Source organism: Schistocerca cancellata, chromosome 3, assembly GCF_023864275.1.
Source record: "Schistocerca cancellata isolate TAMUIC-IGC-003103 chromosome 3, iqSchCanc2.1, whole genome shotgun sequence".
Lineage (NCBI taxonomy): Eukaryota > Metazoa > Arthropoda > Insecta > Orthoptera > Acrididae > Schistocerca > Schistocerca cancellata.
In genome coordinates, this window is record NC_064628.1 from 229,916,792 (window position 1) to 229,939,214 (window position 22,423).

The window sequence follows — 22,423 nt, forward strand, 5'->3', positions numbered from 1 at the left end:
TATCTTTTCCTGTTACCTTTGCAGAGCTAAACAAAAAGGTGGTGGAGTTTCTTTACATGTTCAAATCAAAAAGCTCCAGCAGGCTGAAGTAGTGAAGCTGCAAGATTACTCATAGCTAAAGAAAATTATTTTGAAACTACTTGTGTAATGACAGGTGACTTAAAGACTGTTTTATGTGCACAGATACTTGGTGGCAAGATCAGCGGCTTTCTGAATAAAACTGGTAACTTGCTGCTAATGGATATGGAGAGAAACACTGTTATCAGTGAAGACTTCAGTATTGGCATAGAAAAACAATAAAAATCAAGACAAGATTTTGAAGAACAGTTAATACAAGACAACATGGTGACAACAATATCTGCACCAACAAAAGTAACTTTTCAAAGTCAGTTGTTGACAACATCATTATTAATGTTAGTAGTTCAAATAGAAATATCTGCTTCTGCAGAAGCAATGAGATAGTATCAGAATTAAACTACCAAAGAAGTCAGGATCACTAGTGAGCAACATATTAACATACTTTGAACAATATTAAGTGGGGAATCCTGGAATGAAACCCCACAGGTACATAATGTAAAAGGAAACTATGATGCATTTATTATAAGAATTAAATACCATTTTAATATGATATTCCCCAAAGTAAAGAGATGAGAAAAGCTGCTGGATCAAACATATTGGATTATCAGTGAAATATTAGAACAGAGAAGAAAGCTGCAGGAACTGAGGTAGGTGGGTGAAGCTGAAACCCATGAAATATTACAAAATAAGTACATGAAAATAATAAAAGAGGTAAAAGCAAGTGCAATTAACACAGCCATTATGAGCTCAGAAACCAAGATAAAGGCAGCTTGGAATGTAATTAGTGGTGGAAGAAAGGGAAATAATGGATTAAACAAAAAAAACACAGATCAGGTCAATGAAAATAGACAACACAATGGTTGCAAAAAGTAGAAAATAGGCAAACGTACGCAATGAAAATTACATAAATGTGGTAGAAAATGTGAGGATATCTTTAATGTTTTATTGTGTACACTGTAACCCAAAAGTCCGTTAACATCTGAAAATTCAATCCTTCACAGAATAATGTAAGTAGAGAGGTAAAAACTGACACACAAGCTTGTTTATTCAAACAAATGTGCACACAATGACCAACAGATAGCACTCCAAATGATACAAAAGCAACAGTTCAGTTTTAGCAAAGATATAACAAATGTTCAAAATGTTGGAAGTCATTCATCAACAATACCCGAAGTCGAGGGACTATGTTGTGAACATCACTGTACAGCATATGAGTAGATATGTTGACAAATTCCTGTAGGATGTTGTCCTTCAGCATCCCTAATGAAGTCAGACGATCGCGGCAGAGTTGTGACTTCACATAACCAGGGACCTATGACCGTAGCAGTCTGGTCCCTTCAATCCCCAAACCAACCAACCAATCAGATAACCCCACAACCAATAATCATAAATGTTGAGGTCTGGGCACCTGGGAGGTCAGGCAGAATGGAGCTGGTGGCTCAGCATGCAATCTGCACCAAACAACGTGCACAAGAGGTCTTTCACACATGTAGCAATATGGGGTGGAGCACCATCCTACATAAAAGTTGTACCTTCCAGCAGATGTTTATCAGTCAGACTAGGGATAATGTGATTCTGTAATATATCAGTGTACCATGCACCTGCCATAATTCTCACATGGTATCCCTGGAGTGTTGCTGTCCAGTGCCATCTGCTGGCCAGTTTTTGCCCTCATTTCTTGTTTCAATAAAAGCCCACATCGTTATAGGCATGTGCATCAAGTTTTTCCTCTCTATCTATATTATTCAAGAAATCAGTGCATTTTCAAATGTAAATGGACTTTTGGGTCATCCTGTATGTATATAATTGGATTTTATGTTGGTCATCCTGTATGTATATAACTGGATTTTATATTAAAATTTTGTGGCTTTTATTGTTATGGTCCAGTCAGACCAATGTAGTTTGTTGACTCTTAATCTTGTTTGATTGTGTTTTTATATTTTGTAATGAAATCAGACCAGTGTCCTGTTTGTATCATCACATGCAACAATTGTATCTACTGAAATGGACTCTGCTTGGGGGAAAAAAAAAAATTAAAATTGGAAAGACGTAGTCCAAAAAAGGAGGTTACTTAGGTATTACAACATTCATACAAGGGAAAACTATACTGGAACTAAAATCAGTAAGTGAACAAATAATCACTCCATTGCTGGACACAGCACACAGCTCTTTCAGAGATGAACTTTTCCAAAAAAACTGAAAATAAGCAGAGTTGTGCCATTGCGCAGGAAAGAGGATAAGGTGTCTCCAACGTTTACGGACCAGTTTCACTGACATTAGGTTTCTCACACATCCTGGAAATCCATATGTCTGATAGGTTAGTTGTTCATCTGGATAAACATAACATTCTTGCACCATCACACAAAGGTTTCAGAAAGGGTAAATGTACAGAATCAGGACAATCAGGACAACCTATCAGACACTGGAAATGGTTATGTTCAGCTACTTGGAGATCTTTTTCAGCTATTCATGGACTTCATGTTCCCAAACAACAATGTCATGTAATGAGGCCACAATTGTTTGCGATTTGTTGAAGAGCATTCTGGACAGTTCAAGCAAATGATTTGGCCCTCATATCACCCGATACGAATCCCAACAAACATTTAAGGGGCATAATCAAGAGGTCAGTTTGTGCACAATATCCAGCACTGGCAAAACTTTCACAATTATGGATGGCTACAGGGGCAGCATGGCTCAATATTTCTTCAGGAGACTTCCAATGATTTGTTGAGTCCATGCCAAGTCAAATTGCTGCACTACACTGGGCAAAAGGAGCCAAGCATGTTACGGCATAAAGTCAGCACCAGTATGCCAGTCAGGAACGGCAGAGAAGAAAAGGCTATAAAAAGAGGTCAGCGAGTAACACGCTGACAGTCCTCCCTCCAAGACAACAACACCACAGCAGCGGCCCCTAGATGAAGATGACGTAAGTGCTGCACCCGACTGGTGGCAGCCACTTCAATAGCAGCTTCAATGTTAACCACTGCGTTAGCCAACACATTGTAGTCTCTTCAGTAGCAATCTCTACGTAGTACAGTTACAGATCAACAGTCATTGCAGTTCAGTTCTCAGATCAATGTTAAGTATTTGTACTTGTGTTGTAATAAAACTAATTAATAAAAGTTGTTTGATTGTTTCTCTAGCGAACCAAGTATACAGGATTCTTAGACACAACAATATGGTGATGAGATGTACAAATAACATGGTGCTGACGATATAAGAGCATTAATATACGAACAACCAGTTAATGCTTCAAACCCAGAGCCACCAGCTGCCACAGATTGTCTCTGTTTTGTTCTGTCGTGGGCTTTTGTGTTTAGCTGGTGCCTTAATTCTACTTTGACTTTCTTTGTAGTGCTGAATTTACATCTTTTAACAGTGTCTCTTATAGCATCCCCCCCCCCCCCCCACCGCTTCCCATGCAGTGTTTGCAGGTGGGTGTTGCAGAAATTTTCTATGCTTGTGTGTTTCTTTTTATTACTTGCATTGTCTGTTTGTTGCATTTGTCTATTCCAAAATGAGCAACCCCCGTCTCCCACCCCCTGCTCAGGCACCTCAGCTGCAATTGATAGATGCAACACAGCTAACACAGATGTTTCAGTTTCAGATGCAGCAAATTGCAACCCTTCTAAACACAGTACAGCAGTTACTGGCCAACCAAGCAACAAACGCTGCACGACCACCTGACTCACTTGCAATAACTGTAGCTCCAATTTCTCACCAGTTTAACAAAAAAGAAGAGGAATGACTCAAGTGGTTGCAACAGTATGAAGCCCACATCATTGCTCACAAAGTATCAGGTATTGTGAAACTAAATCACTTTTTGTCAACGGTAGGAAGTGCAGTCTTTTGCCTCATTCAGAAATCGTTCCCTAATGCCACTCCAGGTGAACTTTCCTATGATCAGGTTGTAGGTTCACTAACTATCATGACAAACAAGAGAATGTGGTGGCAGCTAGGTACCAATTCTTTCATTGCAAGATTCTGAAATTTTCGCGAGTGGGTAACAGATTTGCAGGGTATGACAAGAAAATTCAAATTTGCTTGTGGTGCTTTATACTCAGATGTTAAGTTGCATGATGCGATCATGTACAATGTAAATGGTGTCAATCTAAGAGAACAGATTTTGAAACAGTCAGATCTGTCATTTCATCAAACAGTGCAAATTCCAGATAAGTATGATTCAGGAGCTTCAGCGGCCAATAAATTTGAGCAGCCACCAATTTGTTGGGTTGAGTCAATCCCTTGCTCTTGACCAGCCCAGTAGGCAGCAATAGCATGCACGCGCCAAGCCACATAAACAGTTCTCTAAATAGGAAGCTACATCAGTGAATAGAATTAAGTCACGTCCTTGGTGCTAGTCACGGCACAAATGCCAAGATTGCTGTCTAGACAAGCACAGTGTTAAGCTTGTGGCAAGAAATATCACGTACAACCCGTATGTTTGTGACGGAACAAACATAATAATTCCGCCCACTCACTAAAATCTAGTCGCAAGGCCCATGTAATCAATGAAGTGTATTCAAAGCATTAGCAAAACTAGCAAGCAAACAGTTTCTTCTGTGCTATGTCAGGCCAACAAATTTTTTGTTCATTTGCATCTTACTGGAAAACATGTGAAATTTCAGTTGGACACAGGTGCCTCTGTTACACTGCTGAATCATAACACATATGAACTGTTTGGCTTCCCATGCCACTCTAAAACTAGCACACACCTGACGACTTATAATGGACAAGATATTCCCATTCTCAGAAAATGTACTTTGCCTGCTGTGTATCGCTCGCATACGCGAACTGTGACTTTCACTACGCTACAATCAAGTGACTGTGGGAACATATCTGGCCTTGATTCGTTTGATTTGTATGGCTTTCAAATTCATAACACTGTGTTGTCAGTGACTGCATTCAATGCCAAAAATAGTGTAGCTAGCTTGCTGAATGAATTCCCTGAGCCCTTTTCTGTAGGCAAGGCTAACAATTTTGTTGCACATATTACTATGAAAGACAATGCTCAGCCAAACTTTTGCTGGGCCAGAACTGTTCCCTTTGCATTGCAGGACAGAGTCGTTGCTGAACTTAAAGAATTACAAGATAGCGGAGCTATTGCACCCATACAAGCTAGTCAGTGGGCAAGACCACTGGTTTTGCTCCACAAACCTTGAGGTCGCATTCACCTCCATGTTGACTTTAAGTCTACAATCAACCCACAAACTATGATTGATACTTATCCATTGCCTCACCTACAGGATCTCATGGACAGATTAGGCGCTGGTTGCTACTTTTCGAAAACTGTCTCGCGCGATGCGTATCTTCAAATATCCCTAGATGAAAAATCTCAAACCGTGTGTGTTTTGAACGTCCATTTGGGCTTGTTTAAATATTTGCATTTACCTTTTGGCAGTGCTTCTGCATCCGCCATTTTCCAATGGTATTTGGAACTTCCAACACTGCTCAATTACCATGCTGTTAAAACTATTTGGACAATATTGTTGTAGCAGGTCGCACACCTGAAGAATACATTGCATATTTGGGTTTTTTGTTTTGTATGTTATATGAGGCAGGACTAAAGTGCAGACTGGACAAGTGTGATTTTTTTTAAACCTGAGCTGCAGTATCGTGGTCACGTCATAAACAGTCAAGGTGTACATCCTCTTCAGTCACATTTGTTAGCCATACGTGACCTGCCACTTCCTAACATTGTCAAAGAATTGCAGTCAGTCTTAGGGAAAATGAACAATTATATTTGCTTCATATGGAATGCTGCACAAATGGAATGCTCCAGCGTATCGCTTGCGTCGCAGGAACATCTCCTTTGTTTGGACAGAAGAGTACCAAGAAGCGTTTCAAAAACTTAAAGATGCATTGCTCAGTGACTGATGCTTGGTTCACTTTGATCCTGACAAACCAGTTGTGTTGCAAGTTGACGCTTCCTCTTAAGGAATCAGTGCAGTGCTTTCACACAGATTTGGTGATAAAGACAGGCCTATTGTTTTCACATCAAAAGTGTTGTCCAAAGCTCAGTGTAACTATTCACAAATAGAGAAAGAGGCATTGGCTATTGTGTTTGGTGTCATCAAATTTCACCAGAAATGGCAGAAAATTCTACTTAGTAACAGATCACAAGCCATTGCAGTCCTTGTTTCATCCTATGAAGCTGGTTCCTGTATGAACTGCCCAAAAATTGCAAAGATGGGCTTTGTTGTTGTCTCAATACCACTACGAGATTGTGTATTGTCTGACAGCTCAACATGGTAATGCAGATGCACTTTCATTCTTTCATTTATTCCAAGTGGCCATGATACAGACTTTGACGCTTCTGCTGCATCTTGCTGTCACGTCTATGCTCAGGATTCTGAATTGCTTCGATCCTTTCCTCTGAACGACAGGAAAATTGCACAACAGGCCACAGAAACAGATTCAGATTTTCACATTTTGCTAAAATACTATCGCACATCTTGGCCTCGCCCATTGCATAGCAAAAGAACTCTGTAGTGTGCCAGTACTTTGCATGTCAGCACAGCCTCGCAATACAGAAAGAAGTGATTCTTGTTCAAAAGACAGTGGACAGTCACATGAGTTGATCCCCAAACCGTTGCAAAAAGAAATGTTGCAGTTACTTCACCAACAACACTGGGGAATTGTTCATATGAAACAGTCAGAGTGTGACAGATGACGATGTAGTGTCACACATGTGTGGAAAATCTGACCACTCTGCCACAAAAATTCTCTGCTTGGCCTAAGTTTCAATCACTATGGCAACATGTCCACATAGATTTTGCGGGTCCGTTTTGGAACATTCTTTGGTTGATTGTGGTAGACTCTTCAGCAAGTTTCCTTTTGCTGTGCCAATGAACTCGACAATGTCACATAGCACAGTTCAGGCATTGTCCTCTATTTTTGCCTCTAAGGTTTGCCTGAAGTCAGTGTCAGACACCAGTCCTCAGTTCAAGTCAAATGAATTTGAAACATTCTGTGAACTCAATGGCATACAGCATCTACATTTCGTCAGAAGCTTCAAGCAGCAGACGGCCAAACTTTGCACTACACACACTGGGGATCCATCATTGCAACTGTTTCTCGCCTTCACGCGGATGGCAGGGTACAACCAAAAGTCTGATGTCACCTGCAGCCACAGTTTCCGGTCCATCAGAGCATCCATGCTCCTGCATCCTCCCCTCCCCCTCCCGTTATTGATACGACGATGGTATGACACTTTGGTGGAGAGGAATGTTGCAGCACAAAGTCAGCACCGGCATGCCAGTCGGGAACAACAGAGAAGAGAAGGCTATAAGAAGAGGTCAGCCAATCGCACACTGACCAACCTCCCTCCAGGACGCCAGTACAACAATGCGACACTGGCGACCCCTAGGTGAAGATAACATAAGCGCCATGCCTGACTGGTGGCAGCCACTTTGATAGCAGCTTCAATGTTAGCTTCTTCATTAGCCGACACATCGTAGCCTCTTCATTACCATTCTCCACATAACATAGTCAGAAATCAGCAGTCACTGCAGTTCAGTTCTAAGATGAAAGTTAAGTATTTGTACTTGTCTTGTAATAAAACTCATTAATATTAGTTGTTTGATTGTTTGTCTAATGAACTGAGTATGCAGGATTCCTAGAAACTTCAAAACATGATATTAGAAGGTATCACATGACTTTTGTTGCCTCAGTGTAAAATGTATACTGGCAATGGCAAGAACAGTGTTTCTGAAGAAGAGAAATTTGTTAACATTCAATATAGATTTAAGTGTTAGGGAATCTTTTCTGTAGGCATTTCTCTGGAATGTACTCATGTATGGAAGTGAAACATGGACAATAAATAGTTTAGACAAGACGAGAATAGAAGCTTTTCAAATGTGGTGCAATTGAAGAGAGGAGGAGGGAGAGGAAATCAGTTTGGCAACAAGATCATTATTGATGGTGCACAAGCTCAAGTTAGGGAAGAATGAGAAAGGAAATCAACTGTGTTCTTTCAAAGGAATCATTCCAGCATTTGCTGAAGCAATTTAGGGAAATGATGGAAAACCTAAATCAGTATGATTGGATGTGGGTTTGAATCATCATCTTCCTAAATGTGAGGCCAGTGTGCTAACCACAGCACCACCTCGCTTGGTTGCTACCAAAGGACACTGCAGATTAGATGGACAGATCATGTAACTAATGAGGGGATATTGACTAGAATTGGGAGACAAATTTGTGGCACAACTTGATTAAAAAAAAGGATCCATTGATAATACACATTCTGAGACATCAAAAGATCATCAATTTAGTACTGAAGGAAGTGCTGGGGGTAAAAATCGTAGAGGGAGACCAAGAGATGAATACACTAAGCAGATTCACAAGGATGTAAGAGCAGTGCCAAAACGGTCTTCAGACTAAAGACCAAGACCACAACAAGAACAACAACAACAACAACATCAAATGATATAGGTGTTAAGGAGAAAGAAAAGAAAATAATGCATGCAGATGACATGACGATACTGGATTGTGGCAAAAATTTGGAACAGATTGAGAGAAGAACGTATATTTCTGCAAACATGCAGTGTTCAGACACAAAGAGGAGTCTATGCACATGGATATAAAAATGGATACAAAGTTAGAAGAAGTAGAATCGACTAGATTCTCATGTATTACTGTGGATAATGAGTTGAAATAGAAACCATATATTAATTTTGTAGATAAGAAACTCAGTTCCATCCTATTCATAATGAAGCAGCTACTGCAATATGTAAACAAACTGTTTCTGTGCACCTTATAATGTGGGCTCTTTGTACTGTACCTGAAGTATGGAATGAAAGTATGGGAAAACTCAAAAATTCAAGAAACAGTAAGTGTATTCACATCAAAAAAAGCAATTATGGAAATTTCAGAAAAGGAAATTCAAAATATGCAGAAACTGCTACAAAAATATATGCATTTTTAACTTTTACATCTTTATACATATATAAAACAGTAATATACATCACAAAAGATAGCTCACAGCAGATTACAAATTTTAATGTACACACCCACAGCACATTGAGGAAGAACAATACACAAAGCATACCCTACAGACCAATGATGCCTGAAAAAGGGTCTCAGTACTTGGATTTCAAGTTACTAAGTAGCCCGCCAAAAGTCAGCATACTTGACACTAACTTCCAAATAAAGACTCTCTACTGGAAAAGGAGTCTTAGCGTATTGCAGAGTACCCACTGAATTAAATTTGTGTATATTGTTCTTTATAATCAATGATATTAGAGAGTGTAATCAAAATCCATAGGAATAATAGCAAATGATAATGATTTTTTTCCGTATCTGAAGTGTCCTATATTACACATATATTTCCTGTGCACAATGTAATGCTACAGGATCAAATTAAATTCAATTCCATTTATTACACACATGCCTGTCACATAACTATTAGTTGATTACTTTGTTACATAAAATTCAATCTCTGCAAAAAGCTTACCATCATATTTTGATACAATGAAACCAAAATTTGTTTTTACTTTGCCTAAAAAATATTGGGTTGTTTGCAGGTTTTTGGTGAACTGATGTGGCAGATAATGACCAACTATGCTCACCAGCACTCTTTTGCACAACTGCAGAGTCTTCATTGACTTTCAAGGAATGTGAAGCTGATGGAGACCACAGAAAAACAGCCTCCCACGGGAAAGTGTGCTGGTTCCAACTCTGTTCAACATATAAATGTATGAGAAACCCATAGCACCAAATAGCAGGAGCTTATCGTATGCTGATAACTTCACTTTAGCCACCCAGAGCAAAACTTCTGAATCAGTGGAGAACACCGTTATGAATGCCCTTAAAAAACTTTCCATATACTACAACTCAAACCAACTTAACCAAATCGCTCAAAGTCCCACGTGTGTACTTTTCATTTGAGAAACAGGGAAGCTAGCTGCAAATTAAAGATGGTATAATCGGGTGTTGAACTGGAACCCTGTGATATTCCAAAATATCTGGGAATGACACTTGATAGATCTGTTACTTTCAAGAAGCACTGCATAAACTGCAAGTCGAAAGTTCTCACCTGGAGCAATCTTCTATGGAAACTGGACGGATCACAGTGAGGGTAGTCAACCTGAAACTATACAAACTTCAGTAATGGCACTACACTAGTCTATTGAAGAGTAAGCAGGTCCTGTTTGGTGTCATTCAGTACATGCCAAACAGGTTGACATACCTCTGAATGACACCTGAATAATCATAACAGGTTACGTGAAATCCAGTTAAGGCAAGTAGCTTTACCGTTTTCTGTCTGAAGAGAATAGCTGCAAATGAGGAAAGAAAACTAGTGGAGTAGCATAGAACTCATCCTCTGTATGTGCACAAACCACAACCACAAGAACTGTAGTCAAGGGGTAGTTTCTTTTTAGAATGTCAACGGCACTTAGAACCACTGATGAAAAGCCTGATTGCAACAATGGAGGGCTTTGACCTACCGGTCTCCCTGTCTCAAAAAGTTTCTGAAACTTTACCTCCTGGCTATGATGAGGAATGGACAAGTCCCTGAATAGACTGGGATTTGGAGTTAGTGGACCAAAGGTAAATTTAGCAAGATGGGGCTGTATTGATCAAGATGATAATAAGTGTGATCGTGGAAAAGACCAAACTGGTCCTTTTTTTTTGGGGGGGGGGGGGGGGGGGGGGCGTGGCGTGGCAGGGGGCAGGTGGCAAAAGTAAAGAGAAACCAACTGATTTTCTTTGGATTATAAAGTAACAGTCCTTTCTCAGTGGATAAGTGCATTACCATGACGATACAGAATTATGCAGTTACAAACAGTTGCCGCAGTGTGAGAAGAATGGATTCTGATTTTTTTATAATCATATGCTTTAATTTAGACCTTGCAGCTTCAACAAAGTCCAAAACAGCATCATGTGATCACACTGCATTGACACAAGTGAGATTCTTTGCAATTCACACGTATGGAAGAACCGGTTGCTACTCACTGTAAAGATCACTCATTGAGTTGCAGACAGACACAATGAAAAAAGATTGTTATGATTAAGCTTTCCACTAAAGCCTTTTACAGAAAAGAGAAACACACATGCATTTACACAAGCAGGCACACCTCACACACACAACTGCTAACTCTGGTTGCTCGGGCCAGACAAATTGAAACATGTTGAATAGTAGCAACAATCTGTAGTAGGGTGGGTAAGGGGGAGGGAAAGCAGGGTATGGATGGAGGAAAAGGAAACAGTGCTGCTTGGAGAAGCATGCAGGGACTAGAGGTGGCAGACAAGGCTACTTCGTGCAGTGTAGGAAGAGAGAGAGGGAAAAGAAAAGAAGGGAACAGAAAGAAGAGGTGCAGGGAAAGGAATACATATCCGGGTGCATTGGCAGAGAGCAGAACAGAAAGAGGGTAGGGACATGTGTATGGAGGGGTTGATAGGGCAGAGGGGGAGGAAATTGTTGGTTTGGGGGGGGGGGGTTACCTTAGGTTGAGGCTGGGATGATTCTGGGGGTGAAGAGAAGCTGGTAGTGGAGGAGAGGATCCAAATGGCCCAGGTTGTAAAACAGCCATTGACGTTTAGCACGTTACATTCAGCTGCATGTTGTGCAGTATAGTGGTCCACTTTGCTCTTGGCCACAATTTGGCAGTGGTCTTTCATCCTGGTGGATAGCTGGTTGGTAGTCATACCAATACAGAAAGCTATACAATGATTGCAACAGTGGTGGTACACCACATGGCTGCATTCACAGGTGGCTCGGCCTCTGACAGGGTAGGATAAGCCTGTCACCGGATTGGTTGGTTGGCTGATTTGCGAGAGGGGGCCAAACAGAGAGCTCATTGGTCCCAGCGGATGAGGCAATGACGGGGAAGGAAATCATCTGTGCTCTTTCAAAGAAACCATTTAGCAATTAGGGAAGTCACAGAAAACCTATATCAGGATGGCTGGATGCTGGTTTGAACTGTCGTCCTCCTGAATGCGAGTCCAATGTGCTAACCGAGTAACAGGACTGGAATATGAAGTGCTAGGTGGGTGGATTGGGCAGGTCTTGCGCCTGGGTCTTCCACAACGATAAGACCCCTGTGGCAAGGGGTTGGAATTGGGAGTGGCATAGAGGTGGACTAGGATGATGTGGAGGTTGGGTGGGCAATGGAACACCACTTTAGGAGGGGTGGAAAGGATCTTGGGCATGATGTCCCTCATATCAGGACTTGGTTATATGGTTATACATAATAAAAGCCCTGACAAAGACTGTTGTTTAATTATTCCAGCCAGATGGCAATTGTCAAAATGCAAATACTGATGTTGGATGGTGAGTCTAATGTGGACAGGTGCAGATGGAGCCCTCAGAGGTGGTCAATGTCCATGCTGGGTTGAGGAGAACCAGCGAAATGAATTGAACAGAAGGCACTGATGTTGTGATGGAATGAGGAGAGAGTCCAGATCATAAAGATATCATCAATGACACCCTATTTGCATTCCTTCATGTTCCAACATGGCAGGAGTCATAGCTGTGTGCAGTCAACCAGCACATGGAACACCGAACAAGTTTGCATGGCCTTGTTGAGATGATAGATGCCTCACCCAACAAGTCACCATGCTTTAGTTAACTTCCAGGTCTAAACAGATGTACTGCATGCACCAATGTATATCACTGATGCTCTTGTTTTCCACCAAAAGAAATTCAGTGCCAGCTCTGCCTGGAACGCAGCTCTGTTACAGACACCATTTTGAAAGCTATGTATAGCACCGCCACCAAACAGAACATCATGAAATTATAGGGTCTGAAGCGGGAATATTCCATAATGTTCCACAACAAATTTTGCATTTTTTTTCCCAACCAAAATTAGCTGAGGGGAAAAAAAATGTATTTTGAATGCCCCTTTTGTGTGTGTGTGTGTGTGTGTGTGTGTGTGTGTGTGTGTGAAAATGATATTAGAAGTAAATGTCCCCTAACCCAGGGACCTTTGTGACTTTTCAGACCTCTCCTCATTTCCTAAACCTCACCATTGCTTACCTTTCACCTCTCTTCCTTCTCCTTAACTTTCTACTAGAAGAAAGAGCCAGTGACTCTGAAAGCTTGCAAATTTCTACAACTTTACATGTGTTTCTCCCTGCTGCCACCTGGATAGTAGATAATTTTTTATCTATCCAATTACAGTATATGTTTGAAGTTAATTTTGTTATACATTAAATTCTCAACATTGCTGGGTAGGTGGCCAAATATGTTTATGGCTGAATACTTTGCTCCTTTCTGTGTCACACTAGGGCTGAGTGGAGTTTGTTTATGAATGCCATTGTTGTTTTCAAACTGAGACTGACTGTTGACAACAAACCTCATAATATGTAGTGATTATTCTCCATTCTGAAGTGCTGTTTCGCTGTGTACACTCCCCAAGTCTCTTAATGCAACACACTGCATCCTTTCAGCTAGCAAGAATGAAAACCAATAACCAGCAAGAGCTCTGATACCACAGTACTCGACCTTCTCTAAGAGAATATTGTGAATTCCATCATGAAATGCCTTTGACAAGTAACACAGGATACCAGATGTAAATAATTTGTCATTTAAATTTCGTATAATGGGGTCTGTGAATTGAAAAATTACATTTTCTGTGGAGACACACCTCTGAAATCCAAAAATATTAAGTGTGGTATCACATATCCATATGACCCCGCTGGCTTCTTTAGGTTGGTAACAGAATTCCAGGTTTCCATCTGATGCCGATAACAGTCGCACAAGATCTGGTGGACCCAACGGTATGCACCTACTGAGCCACCCCCGTCACTCTGTACCATGGGCGCCCTCTGCTGCCGCGATTCAGAATGGCCAGTGGCAGGCATTCAGCCCACTAGTGCCTCTTTACTACATAATGCTATGGAGACATCACTTAGTCACAGCTCTGACTCCATGTCTGTGCTTTAGCTCAGGGAGCCTCTTTCTTGTTGACACTGAGAGCCAGACCTCATTTCTTGGTGCAATGTTTGCAATGAGTATTCATTCACTTTGAGAAATACGAGCTAAGTAATTCTTCTGTTTACTGTGTTAACTTGCTTGCGGCAAGTCTTTTTGTTCCCGTCATTGCAAGAGCGGGCAGGAGGGGTGAGAGAGGGAGGGAGGGAAGGAGAGAAGTATTCACACCACTACCTATTTAACTCCAGGCAAGTGGTTGCTTGTCCACATTTTTCGATTCCATAGCTTGCATTATAATAATATTATGTTGGTATTTGAAATTTCATTTCTCTCTGATTGATGTGGTTTGAGTGTCATTTCTTTTCCTATAAAAGATCCTCTGTAATTTTCAAAAGCAAATGACCACTTAATAATTTAGAAGTATTCCACTCCAAAATATGGTGGTTCTTTTTCTCTAACCCTCTGAATTTCAGATCAGCCACTTGGTAAGTTACACAGTTCAGTATTTGAATTCCTAACTTTTACACAACCCCACTAACTCTCTAGGGTTGGGTTTTTTTTTTTTTTTTTTTTTTTTTTTTTTTTTTTTTTTTATACTTTCTTCTACCATAACTGTTTTTAAATATAATGTTAGTTACAACTTGTTATTACAGGCATGAGTGACATGCATGTGAACTCATACTGCATTGGCCTGTCAGATTTATTTCAATTTATAAAAGAAAAGCTCTATCACTCTTAATGTTTTAATGGTATTTTATTGTTTGCGACACTTCTCAGTCTATCAATACTCTGATTCCTATAATATCATTCATAAATATGGTTGGTACACTATGTTTGATCATTCAGTAATTTCTCATTATTTCACTTCATTAATCCCTACTAGCTCAAGTATCCCTCTACATTCAAGTCCTATGTTTCTTGCAGAACACACTAATTTGAAATATTCTGAGCTACAAATTGTAGAAGTTATTATTTTATCAAATATCCCAAAATGCTGTTGGAGCAGTTGTCTCTCATTACTTCATTTGGAATGTACAACAAAGGTTATCTTTCTCATGACTGTTATCTTTTCCCCAGGATTATAAATGTCGGCTGTTGTTAAAAAGCTATTTTCATCAAGATATTGTCCCTTTAAGATGCACTTTCATGTTGCTTCAATTTTGCATAGTTTGTCTGTTAATCAAAGTCTATAATTTTTTTTACATAGTCTTTGATTCGTTTTTGGCCTCCTAAAATCCTATCCTGGCTCTTCCATAAAGCATACCATATTTTTAACTTTAACTTCAGGGGTTTTCTTGGTCAATTTGCCTTTCAGTCTGAGACAGTGTCCACATAATTTTAATCTCACTCTGCTTTCTGTGCTCTTTCATTGTCCAACTGTTATTTTTATTTATTACTGGTCTTAAAATTGCCCTCATCATTTCCCTCCTCCTCATTTCTTTCCTGTTAACTCTTCTAACTTAGCAAGTGAAGTGGGGAATCAGTTAAAATATTTCATAGCATTTTTGGGTTGCAGTTAGCCAGGCACTGGGAATATTCCAAAGGTACAGTGACAGTTTCCCTGTCACTCAAGTAATGGAGGACGAGAATTAGAGACTACAAGCCAGAACTCTACACAGTAACTTATGTTGATTATGAAAACAAAATGACATCATAGACATAGCATCTTATGAATGGCTTATATACCTGACAGGAAAGTAATATAACTAAAAAAGGAAAAGGACACTTTGAACAAAGTATATGTTAAATAAAACTGTAAAGATAAAAAGTGGAAAAGCTTTTTTTGCCCATAAGTGCATTCATGTAAATAATGTCATGAACAACAATGAGATAACCACAAATTAATTTATACTTCAAGAAGCATGAAGCTATCAACGAGCAATAGGAACACTTTTCTTTGGTCAACATTTTAAGTATCAGTTCCGTCAGTAGTAGTAAACGAAGAATGTACAGGCAATCTAGCAGAGGTGGACCTGATATAAGTGCCACTATAAAGGAAGGAGCCATAGTACATACCAGTGGATTTTAAACAGTGCATTAGTGTTGAGGACAGCAACCCTGTGACTAAGGTAATGTAAGTAAGTTTTGACACTTCTCCAAACACACTCATCCAACAGTGGTTGTTTTCTTTTATTTCAGCATCTCTCAAATAAATATATGTGAAATTGGTTAGCAAAATGATATTAAGATTCCATTATTTGGAGAACTATAATGAAGAGCTTTAGCTGCTTGGTTATCTCAGATAATAATCCTTCTGTATTTCATGGGAAAATAATTTCAAACTTTCTATGATGAACCCCACTAAAAATTCAACCAGGAAATATACTTTGCCAATTATGGCACCAAATTGCAAAAAAGCCACAGATTTAAGCCTTCCTCAGTCTGCCAGAATACATTCACAAAAATGTAAACTGTTTTCTCAGAAGTAGTTTGGTTTGGGGTTCCAAATACAATTACAGCAATTTAACCTCAAAGAATTGTTGAATGTACTTCCAGAATATCCAACATATTTCCAACAATCTTATGAGGAGGAAAGTTGCTACTCACCATATCGCAAAGATGCTGAGTTGCCATTGGCCTTCATCATCAACACCACACACACACACACACACACACACACACACACACACACACACACGCATTTGTATTTGTGTGTGTGTGTGTGTGTGTGTGTGTGTGTGTGTGTGTGGGTGCGTGCATGTGTGTGTATATTGCTGATGAATGCCAATGGCTGAAAGCTTTAATTGTGAGAGTCTTTTTGTTGTGCCTATCTGCGACTCAGCATCTCCACTACATGGCGAGTAACAATTTTCCTTGTCATAATACTGTTACATTCCATCCTGGATTTTCCATTGTTCAACATATTTCCAAATTATTTAAAATATTTTTACTTTCATTTGCGAGATACTCATGTGTAAATTTGTCAAATATTATTTTAAACAGGCGCAGATTGGGGCACTGAAATAATTCTCCAAAGGAGTGTGAAAATCTTAATGAAACAATCCTGTTTCTCAGAAAAATAACTTAAAACATTAGTAACTAAATAATGAAATTCCAGTGCAAAGTTTAACTTGCATGTTCAGTGACTTCCAGTGCAAAGTTTAACTTGCATGTTCAGTGACTAATGTTAAATCACTGCTAGTTGAAAAGCATTAAACAGTCAATATCATTTCTGTGGATGTACTGTTCAGTTTCTTCTTTCAATAAACTTCTACGAAGAGGTTATAATCAGTAAAGGAAAAGTAACAAATAAAAATTTTGAGGAAACATTCAGAGTACACAAATTATACGAAGTAATCCAACAGAACCAACACTAACACCCTTTTCTATGTGTGTTGCATTTCCGAGATTAGGAGCTTCTGTGGCGCTAACTTGCATTTACAGTGTTGTGCAGTCCTGATTATTCCATAAGTTAATAGCATCACACATTTTGAGGATTAATTTTTCACTTTTTCAGTCTCCAAATTAAACCCATTTCTGGAAGTATATCATCTCATCCACTTTATTAAAGTAAATGAGAAGGTGGCTAATTGTAAATAACAGAAAACAAATACACTCTGCATTAATGTACTGTTAGCCAGTTTCTCTCTAGTGACAAGGGACAAGCAAAAACTGCAAGCTCACAGAGGGTGTTTGAGGTGGAGGGGGGGAAGGCAGCAGACAGAAAGCACCCTCCCCTTAAAAATAAAAGTGGGAAGATCTAAGAGCCAGTTGCCAGTTCACCTTTTTCACTGTAACATCATTTTGGAGCAGAAACCCCACTTTACTAACCCATCATGGCCAATGCCAACAAGCAAATCACCTCCAGTCAAATACAAGTTATCATGGCGATGAGTTGTTTCAATCAATGACTGAATAAATACATGTTGTAGCAAATTCTTGTAGAATATAAATACTGCTGAATTTAAGGAGATCACTCACCAAAAAGCAAAAGCATTGAGTTGTCAACATGCACACACTAAAGAAAGAATATGTGCTAGCTTTTGGAGTTATCCTTTGACGAGCCAGAGTAAAATAAAATGTGTATTTTACTGTAGCATCAAAGGATAACTCCAAAAGCTAGCTTCTTTCTTTTGTGTTTGCCTTTGACAACTCAATGCTTCTGATTTTTGGTGAGTGGTCTCTTCCAATCCAAAACTGAATAAATACAGTCACTCAACAGAACACATCTGAACAGCCGAGCAAACATAATGCAGATGTTAGCTTCAAAAATACGCTCACATTCATGAAGATGGCAGTTCAAATCCCCATTTAGCTGCTCAAATTTAGATTTTCTGTGGTTTCCCTAAATTACTTAATATAAATGCCAGCACAGTTACTTTAAAAATGGCACAGTCAATTTCTTTCTGTATCCTTTCCTAATCCAAACTTGAACATGATATGTAATGACATTGTTGTCAATAGTATACATTAAAACCTAACTGTCCTCCCTTCCTTTGATTGTGTAGCATAATTTGTAATTTTTGCTTGTAATGCTTCAAATTACATTATTGTAATGTTTTGGGTGTTTTGTGTTCCTAGTTCACATTCTTTAATTTCTCCTTGTTGATTTTTCATTCAGTCCAAGTAATCAGATCCATTCTACCAAGCAGTTACATTTATCAAGTTTTTCATTGCGCCTATGTTCAGTGTTTGTAAGGATATCATTCACTCAAGAATTAGCAGTTTCACAGAGAATTTAAAAAAAAACTATTTTTGCATTTATTTCATCCTTAAAAATTACACTAATATTATCAGTAAAAGTGAAGCACTATAATTCAAATCTTCATTTTCCATTAACATCATGCCACCATACTCCTTTCTCCTTATTCATTCTCTTCTTATTTTATCCAATACCAAATTCTAATGATTAGTAAAACAACATATGTTACCAAGCCATTATTTTAATTCTGAAGAGCTCAGAAATGTCATTTGCAAACTTAATGCCTGCAGTAAACCAATAAGCATTCCATAATACTCAACTGTTTTAATGATGTCAGCATTCCAATTCTGAGGACTCTTTAACAGATTGCAACCTTGGTAGAAATCTATCTACTTCTCTCAACCTAGCTTGTTAATTGTCAATTCTGTAGGTTACTCATTTTAATATTTAACTCAACAGTACTTCAAACTTTTTGTAGTGGTTTGTAGGTAACTGGTGGTAAAGAGATGTCAATATATCCAAAGCTATTTGCCTTGTGTGCTTTCTTATGTAACACTTGGATGTGGACCTGTTTTCACCAACCACTGTCTTTCCTTATTTCCAAAATTCTTTGACAACCTTGTGCAAATCTTTAAGTGCCTATTTGTGTGTATCTATCGCATTTGATTTCAAATTCTTTCTTTCCCTGATGACCCCCCCCCCCCCCCCCCCACACACACCAACTGTACAATAGATTCATTCTCTCTCTCTCTCTCTCTCTCTCTCTCTCTCTCTCTCCCCTCTCATCCATTTCTGATGTTTTTGGAGCTCTCTTTCCATGGTGTAACTTTTTTAAAAAAAACTGTTGTTCTGTTTATTTCTCACAATTTAGGAGCTCCTCAATACATCAGACTAGAACTCACAGCTGGTTCTCTTTGTAAGCAGTCACCATACTAATTGGTTTGCAGCCCATTCCAACTGCTGTAAAGATTCGGAACAAGTTCTTACTACTGTTGTCTTTACTCTTATAGTTCTTCCCATACTTACATTTAACTACTCTGTTAATCTGGCATACCAATTTTCCCTTATGTGCGTTTTCTCCTCCTCGATTTTTACCAATGCTTTGGGGCAATTTTACCATTGCTCCTCTGATATGTGCCAATGTTCCACATTTCTGGCAATGAGTGTCCTATTAAAAAGTCATCAATGTTGTGTCCTCTTTCTCTATGGTTTGTTTGGATACTGCTATGTGATCCAACTGGTAGTGGACCAGATATGTAATTCGACCAGGTAAGACCTATTTTCAAATAATACTTTTCCTGGCAGAGTTGACAGCAGTTTTTGGGCCAAACCTGTTTTTGAAGGAGTGAGCTTTTCACCATTCCTGTTACTGCAACTGTATGCTACAAAATCACCTCTAAACATTTACATCTTCTACTTGTTGGTTTACATGTTATCATTGTGAGCACATGTAATGTAGTGCATGCTTTGTTTCTTCATCTCAACGAGATAAGTATAATTCGAAGTGACATTGAATTTATTACTGAAGAAACTGTTAGTGTTGAAAGTTCGAACCATTGTGCAGACTTTGTTTCTTACGAAAGGTTTCTCTCTACAATATTCTGTTTCAACCAAATTATAACACATTTTGATTTAGCATTGGTATGTAGATGTGTGTCTTTTTGAACATACTTGTTCAATATTTTTGATTGCCTATTTTCAGAAAGGTGTCGATGTTCAAAGTACTTATCCGACATATTGTGCGAGAACTACATTAAGAAATTCCATTTCTTCATTATACGATGTTCTACAATCACCAGAATCCAATTGAATAACTATGTAACTTCTCCATGTCACAGAAGTTTATCTAGGTATTGGTGTACCTGACATCTTTTCACTTAAGTTATTTGTGAACGGACTTATCACCTTCATGAAATGCCACATCTGTCTTCAAATCACAGGTGATCCAACATGGGAATGAAAAGATGCCTTTCATAGCGTATCAGTATTACTATAACAGATGTTACTTGTTATCATAAATTACTATTTTAAAATGTTTTGAGTGTCTTTTTACAGACTTCTTCTGTTTTATGGAACAGAGGACGTATACTATCAAGATTCATAGATGTTACATTTAACAAAACAATTATATGAACATAGGTAGCTAAACAATATTTTGATGTAGCAGAATGAAATTATGAATGAAAGCATTTCTTATGACATTGCGAAATGAGAAGAAACACTGCAATTTAAGACAGAAAAAACAGGTTTTATTTAAAATCATTTGTAAAATGATTTTTCTTCCATTTCATATTTTCAGGATAAAAACTACAATGATCACACCTTTCAAAACAACTTTCAATGACACAGTGTGTACCCTTACCTTCTGTGTTGGATTAAAAGTAACAGTGAGTGCACCCTTGGACAATATTTCTAGCAATTTATTCTAGACTTATGTACTCTCAACTCTTATGTGAAAACCAAGCAGAGTTAGAACATGTAAAATTTGAATTGTATTAATTAAATATTGGAAAAAAAGAAGGGATGCTGAGAAAAGTGACAAAGTATATTTTGTTGGAACAAAGGAAAGATACACTTGAGAAACCCTTAAAATTATGAGACAGAATTGATGGTCAGTATCGGAATAGCAGGCAGAATACTTAGTACTGCTGGAAGTCACTTGTAAAAGTAAGCTTTTGGAACTATTAGTTCATTTGTCAGGGAAGAGAGAGGGGTAAGGTGGGGTTGATAAAAAGGAAGGGTGAGTCACTCAGACTCATGGATGAGAGGAATCCAGCTGTTGAGGGGACAAGGTTTTGTTGACACATTCATACGTCAGGTAACATATATATTTGGCTGGTTACCTTAACACTGGGATAAGACCCAATTCCCAAATATGTTGGCTCCTGCCATATCAGTTTTTTAATTTACATCAACTACTTTCCACAATGGTCCTCAATTCTACTTTACAGTTTTCCTTCCTCCGCTTTTCTACTTAAACGCTGCTTTCTGTCTCTCTGTCAGTTCCAGTATTATTGTGGAGCGCTTATTCTTGTCATTTTGAATCTTTAAATCTCATGATATCTTCCCCTCCATCCTCCCCAAATAGAATCCTGTCCTTCACTCATCTCCTTTAGTTTATATTTACAATTCCCAATGATATCTCACAAGTTTATCTCCCATCTTTCACGTGTGGCACCTCACCAGATTATAACTGTAATTCTGAATGTAAATTTCAGATGTGATTCTTGTGTTCTGGATTATCTCATACCTTGTCTCTCTCTGGATTCAGGACACAAAATGACGTCTTTTCCCTCCCTTTCTTCGGAAAAATCTCACCCTTGCTTTTGCCTTTTTCTGCTAAAGAATGGTGTTTAACAAGGCCTTTAAGCCACACCTTTAGTTGCATCTTCTCATTTGTACCTCAGTCAATCATGTTTTAGCTTTTTCTATTTCATCAATTAGAAGCTTTTTGCAATTTTTCTGTCTCATGTATTGTTAACCACTATAATCACTAAATGGAATGGTATTTAACATGGTCATCATTCTTAAAACTAATTGGCAGTTTTTCAACCTACAAGGCAATAACATAAATTGTTCAAACTTAGCAAATTCACTTCCCATTACAAAGCAATCAATATTTTGCAGTGTCCACCGGGACTACAGTTTGGATTAAACTGATTTATTATGTAAGGATTTTATCAGCAGCAAAGTTTTCTTAGTCTCAGTTCTCACTTCAAGACAATATGTGTGGTGCGGTGTGGTGTGGGATGCAGGGTCTGGTGTGTGAGTAGTTTTATTAAACACAATTCAACTCAATTACTAAAGATTTAATACATCAGTGCTCA

General features: G+C 38.7%; 1 protein-coding gene across 2 annotated transcripts in view; it reads right to left on the bottom strand.

Moving 5' to 3' along the window:
- The window catches only part of LOC126174861 (uncharacterized protein C2orf42 homolog), a 231,343-nt gene that overhangs the window by 71,693 nt on the left and 137,227 nt on the right, over positions 1-22,423 (bottom strand). The gene's annotated exons all lie outside the window — the stretch shown is intronic.